The 6623-nt window shown below is 44.4% G+C and overlaps 1 non-coding gene across 1 annotated transcript; it reads right to left on the bottom strand.

The window, feature by feature from the left end:
• Window positions 1-5609: 5609 nt before the first annotated feature.
• On the bottom strand, window positions 5610-5666 carry LOC120051578. Its single transcript, XR_005477290.1, has one exon. It is a non-coding gene; the product is annotated as a U7 small nuclear RNA (small nuclear RNA).
• Between the last annotated feature and the right edge of the window lie 957 nt (window positions 5667-6623).

Here is a 6623-nt window from a genome sequence, read left to right as displayed (position 1 = left end):
GGGGTAAATGTAGATATTCACAGAGAAGGGGTACATGTAGATATTCACAGAGAAGGGGTAAATGTAGATATTCACAGAGAAGGGGTAAATGTAGATATTCACAGAGAAGGGGTAAATGTAGATATTCACAGAGAAGGGGTACATGTAGATATTCACAGAGAAGGGGTAAATGTAGATATTCACAGAGAAGGGGTAAATGTAGATATTCACAGAGAAGGGGTAAATGTAGATATTCACAGAGAAGGGGTAAATGTAGATATTCACAGAGAAGGGGTACATGTAGATATTCACAGAGAAGGGGTACATGTAGATATTCACAGAGAAGGGGTAAATGTAGATATTCACAGAGAAGGGGTACATGTAGATATTCACAGAGAAGGGGTACATGTAGATATTCACAGAGAAGGGGTACATGTAGATATTCACAGAGAAGGGGTAAATGTAGATATTCACAGAGAAGGGGTACATGTACATCTTACTTGAACTGAAATAGTTTCCCCCATAAGCCCTAGTCCTGGACTTAAAACATTGGGGCTTTTCCATTGAGCATAATTGTTAAACCTGGCCTGCTTAATCTGTTTTTAGGAAACAGGCCCTTAAAGCTGGAATCCCTCACGGTGAAACTGGCCCTTGAAGCTGGAATCCCTCATGGTGAAACTGGCCCTTAAAGCTGGAATCCCTCATGGTGAAACTGGCCCTTAAAGCTGGAATCCCTCATGGTGAAACTGGCCCTTAAAGCTGGAATCCCTCATGGTGAAACAGGCCCTTAAAGCTGGAATCCCTCATGGTGAAACAGGCCCTTAAAGCTGGAGTCGTTCACGGTGAAACTGGCCCTTAAAGCTGGAATCCCTCATGGTGAAACAGGCCCTTAAAGCTGGAATCCCTCATGGTGAAACAGGCCCTTAAAGCTGGAGTCGTTCACGGTGAAACAGGCCCTTAAAGCTGGAATCCCTCATGGTGAAACTGGCCCTTAAAGCTGGAATCCCTCATGGTGAAACAGGCTCGTAAAGCTGGAATCCCTCATGGTGAAACAGGCCCTTAAAGCTGGAGTCGTTCATGGTGAAACAGGCCCTTAAAGCTGGAAACGTTCATAGTAAAACTGGCCCTTAAAGCTGGAGTCGTTCACGGTGAAACAGGCCCTTAAAGCTGGAATCCCTCATGGTGAAACTGGCCCTTAAAGCTGGAATCCCTCATGGTGAAACTGGCCCTTAAAGCTGGAATCCCTCATGGTGAAACTGGCCCTTAAAGCTGGAATCCCTCATGGTGAAACAGGCCCTTAAAGCTGGAATCCCTCATGGTGAAACAGGCCCTTAAAGCTGGAGTCGTTCATGGTGAAACAGGCCCTTAAAGCTGGAAACGTTCATAGTAAAACTGGCCCTTAAAGCTGGAGTCGTTCACGGTGAAACAGGCCCTTAAAGCTGGAATCCCTCATGGTGAAACTGGCCCTTAAAGCTGGAGTCGTTCATGGTGAAACAGGCCCTTAAAGCTGGAAACATTCATAGTAAAACTGGCCCTTAAAGCTGGAGTCGTTCACGGTGAAACTGGCCCTTAAAGCTGGAATCGTTCATAGTGAAACTTGCCCTTAAAGCTGGAATCGTTCACGGTGAAACTGGCCCTTAAAGCTGGAATCGTTCATAGTGAAACTTGCCCTTAAAGATGAAATCCCTCAATGTGAAACTGGCCCTTAAAGCTGGAATGATTCATAGTGAAACTGGCCCTTAAAGCTGGAAACGTTCATAGTGAAACAGGCCATTAAAGCTGGAATCCCTCACGCTGAAACAGGCCCTTAAAGATGAAATCCGTAATGGTGAAACAGGCCCTTAAAGATGAAATCCGTAATGGTGAAACAGGCCCTTAAAGATGAAATCCGTAATGGTGAAACAGGCCCTTAAAGATGAAATCCGTAATGGTGAAACAGGCCCTTAAAGATGAAATCCGTAATGGTGAAACAGGCCCTTAAAGATGAAATCCGTAATGGTGAAACAGGCTCTTAAAGATGAAATCCGTAATGGTGAAACAGGCCCTTAAAGATGAAATCCGTAATGGTGAAACAGGCCCTTAAAGATGAAATCCGTAATGGTGAAACAGGCCCTTAAAGATGAAATCCGTAATGGTGAAACAGGCCCTTAAAGATGAAATCCGTAATGGTGAAACAGGCCCTTAAAGATGAAATCCGTAATGGTGAAACAGGCCCTTAAAGATGAAATCCGTAATGGTGAAACAGGCCCTTAAAGATGAAATCCGTAATGGTGAAACAGGCCCTTAAAGATGAAATCCGTAATGGTGAAACAGGCCCTTAAAGATGAAATCCGTAATGGTGAAACAGGCCCTTAAAGATGAAATCCGTAATGGTGAAACAGGCCCTTAAAGATGAAATCCGTAATGGTGAAACAGGCCCTTAAAGATGAAATCCGTAATGGTGAAACAGTCACGACAGTTTGTGATATTACACCAACAAAGAAGTTACTACAAACAACAAACACCGTTTTCCCCCATCATTGCACACACGATAGCACAGCAGCATATGTAATGCATTTTGTGCAGCGCTCCTCATCTCAACAAAACAAATACAACAGCGGTGGGAGGGACAGTGGCGCTGTTTCCTCTACTGCGGATTCCATCTTGAAAGTCAAAGTCTCTGATCATCATGTTAGCTACGTCACAGTCTGTATGCCACCATTCACATATCTCTGTGATCTCTATATACCGTCCAACAGTGCTAACAGTTCCTGGATCAGCCTCTCTGAGCAGAAACAGAGTAAAAACCAATGCGTCGGGCTTTCCTCTTTATCACCGTCCATCTTTTCTATGATCTCCAAATACCCACCCAGCACCACCACCACCACTCACTCACTCACTCACTCACTCACTCACTCACTCACTCACTCACTCACTCACTCACTCACTCACTCACTCACTCACTCACTCACTCACTCACTCACTCACTCACTCACTCACTCACTCACTCACTCACTCACTCACTCACTCACTCACTCACTCACTCACTCACTCACTCACTCACTCACTCACTCACTCACTCACTCACTCACTCACTCACTCACTCACGTCTCTCTGTCTCTCTGTCTCTCTGTCTCTCTGTCTCTCAATTCAATGTCAATTTAAGGGGCTTTATTGGCATGGGAAACGTGTTTACATTGCCAGAGCAAGTGAAATAGCTCTCTCTCTGTCTTTCTCTCTTTCAGGTCACAAATATTGCTGCTGTGGTTGCAGACTGTGGTTTTTCACCCAATATATATGGGAGTTTATCAAAATGGGAGTTGCTTTCGAATTCTGTGTAATCTGAGGGAAATGTGTCTCTAATATGGTCATACATTGGGCAGGAGGTTAGGAAGTGCAGCTCAGTTTCCATCTCATTTTGTGGGCAGTGTGCACATAGCCTGTCTTATCTTGAGAGCCAGGTCTGCCTTCGGCGGCATTTCTCAATAGCAAGGCTATGCTCACGTATATAGTCAAAGATTTCCAAAGTTTTTGGGTGAGTCACGGTGGTTAGGTATTCTGCCACTGTGTACTCTCTGTTTAGGACCAAATAGCATTCTAGTTTGCTCAGTTTTTTTTGTAAATTCTTTCCAATGTGTATTTCTGTTTTCTTATGACTTGGTTGGTCTAATTGTGTTGCTGTCTTGGGGCTCTGTGGGGTCTGTTTGTGTTTGTGATTTTTCCAAGAAGTGGTTAAATTCTATGGATTCTTCAATTACATTGAGCTGATTTCTGACATGCTGTTCCTTCTTTTTCCGTAATGTATTTCTGTATTTCTGTATTGTTTTAGTGATTCACCATAGTGGAGGCGTAGACTCAGGTTTTCTGGGTCTTTATGTGTTTGGTTGGACAGGTTTCTCAATTTCTTTCTTGGGATTTTGCATTCTTCATCTAATCAATTGTCATTGTTGTTAATTTTCTTCGGTTGTCTGCTTGACATTTTTTGATTTTGAGAGGTCAAATGTACTGTTAAGGTTTCTACCTCCAGGTTTACACCTTCACTATTACAGTGAAACCTTTTGTCCAGGAAATTGTCTAGAAGGGATTGAATTTGTTATTACCTAATTGTTTTCTGGTATATTTCCACACTATTTTCCTTCCATCTACAGCATTTCTTAATATTATTCTGTTAATTTGGCTTTGATGCCTCATGATTGAGCATAACTCTGTTCAACTGTGATTTTGCTGTGATCTGATAGGGGTGTCAGTGGACTGACTGAACGCTCTAAGAGACTCTGGGTTCATGTCAGTGATAAAGTAGTCTACAGTACTGCTGCCAAGAGATGAGCTATATGTGTACCTACCATAGGAGTCCCCTCGAACCCTACCATTGACTATGTACATACCCAGCATCTGACAAAGCTGCTGTAATTGTTACCCATTTTGGTTGGTTATATTGTTGTAGTTGTGTCTAGGGGGGCATATGGGGGAGGGATTGCTGTCACCTCCAGGTAGGTGTTTGTCCCCCTGTGTGCTGAGGGTGTCAGGTTCTTATCCAGTTCAGGCATTTTGGTCGCCACAGACTAGTACATGTCCCTGAGGCTGGAAATTGCTGATCTCCCCCTCTAGCATGGAGAAGCTGTCATCGTTAAAGTATGGGGATTCTATTGGGGGGATATAGGTAGCACACATGAGGACATTCATTTTCTTATTAATTTCTAGCCAGATGTAAAATGTTCCTGATTTTACTAATTTAATAGAGTGAGTTAGGTCTGCTCTATACCAAATGAGCATTCCCCCTGAGACCCTTCCCTGTTTCACACATGGTAGTTTGGTGGATAGGACTACCAGCTCTCTGTAACCTAGAGGGCAACCAGTGGGTCCCTCTCCTCTATACCATGTTTCTTGTAGGATGACAATGTCTGTATTTTGATGAATTTTGGGTTCCTGCTCTTTAGGCGAAAGGCAGATGACCTCAGACCTTGAATATTCCAGGATGAGATAGTAAAAGCTTTGTGTTCCATAGTGTCTAGTGTTGTTTTTGTGTGGTTTAGGCCTGAACCATTACAGTAGGTGTGAGCAGAGCATGTTGAAAATCGCAGGATAGGGCTTGGGAGGGTGTAAAAGTGGGGGTGGGGCCTGTTGCTCTGCTAACGGCCTACGCATATGTCCTACTGTCATCTCTCTCTCTCTCACTTTCTCGCTCACCCTCCCTTCCAACTTCTCTCAATCTATTTCTCTCTAATCAATGTGTGCTTGTGAAGATCAGTTTCCAGGAAATCAGAAAAAATAGCTGTGATTAGGAACTCAGGAGAGAGACAATGTTCTCAGCACATAGAAGAAGAACCTTTATATGGTGTCATTGTTCCTCATAGTTCTCTCAGCGCTGCTGTTGGTATAGAGCTGTGAATATTAGTTACAGTAAGGAAGGCTTCAAATCACAACACAATCAGCCTTGTAACAAGACCCAGTGATTTAGAGGAGCAGTGTGTGCATGCATGTGTGTGTAAAATACTATATGAATACTACAGTATTGACTGTAATATAATGTAGTATTTACAGTTAACTATAGTATTAATACTGTCGTAAAAGTAAACTGTAGTATATAAGTCATTCATGTGGTGTTTTTGTGGATTGTAGTATACTGTAGTATTTTACTGAAGTGTTTTTGTGGAGGCTTTCTCCTTCAGGAAACCTACTGGAGAAATAGTAAAAGAGCACATAACCTGTAGGTAGGTAGGACTGAGCTCTGAACGGATAGTTCAAAGCTTCTGCTCTTTTCTAGAAGCTGTCGGGAACATAATATATGGTCTATACTTGACATGTATGTTTCTCACTTATGGGTGGCACAAATTGGGATATGGGGAGGGGAATGGGCAGGGTATATGCACATTACATATGGTAGTATTTACAATAGTTAAAAAAGTTTTGTGTTTTTGCAGACATTGCTATAGTATTTACTGCAGTTCATCTGTTCAGATAAAAGAGTAGTATTTACTGTAATATTCTACAACATTCTATAGTAAATACTACACATGATCAAGGGATACTACAGTGTGCTGTATAGCATTCTACAGTATACCACAGTTTACCACTGTCACACCCTGATCTGTTTCACCTGTCCTTGTGCTCGTCTCCACCCCCCTCCAGGTGTCACCCATCTTCCCCATTATCCCCTGGGAATTTATACCTGTGTTTTCTGTCTGCCTGTGCCAGTTCATCTCGTTTGCCAAGTCAACCAGCGTTTTTCTCTCAGCTCCTGATTTTTCCCAGTCTCTCTTTTTATCGTCCTTCTGGTTTTGACCCTTGCCTATCCTGACTCTCAGCCCGCCTGCCTGACCACTCTGCCTGCCCCTGACCTCGAGCCTGCCTGACCACTCTGCCTGCCCGACCTCGAGCCTGCCCGACCACTCTGCCTGCCCGACCTCGAGCCTGCCCGGCCACTCTGCCTGCCCGACCTCCTGCCTGCCCGACCACTCTGCCTGCCCGACCACTCTGCCTGCCCGACCACTCTGCCTGCCCGACCTCGAGCCTGCCCGACCTCGAGCCTGCCCGACCTCGAGCCTGCCCGACCTCGAGCCTGCCTGACCTCGAGCCTGCCTGACCACTCTGCCTGCCTGACCACTCTGCCTGTCCGACCACTCTCACTGCCCGACCTCGAGCCTGCCTGACCACTCTCACTGCCC

The sequence above is a fragment of the Salvelinus namaycush genome, chromosome 7 (assembly GCF_016432855.1).
Source record: "Salvelinus namaycush isolate Seneca chromosome 7, SaNama_1.0, whole genome shotgun sequence".
Classification (NCBI taxonomy): domain Eukaryota; kingdom Metazoa; phylum Chordata; class Actinopteri; order Salmoniformes; family Salmonidae; genus Salvelinus; species Salvelinus namaycush.
The sequence above is the reverse complement of the archived record's forward strand: the minus strand, read 5'-3'. Positions and strand labels throughout refer to the sequence as shown.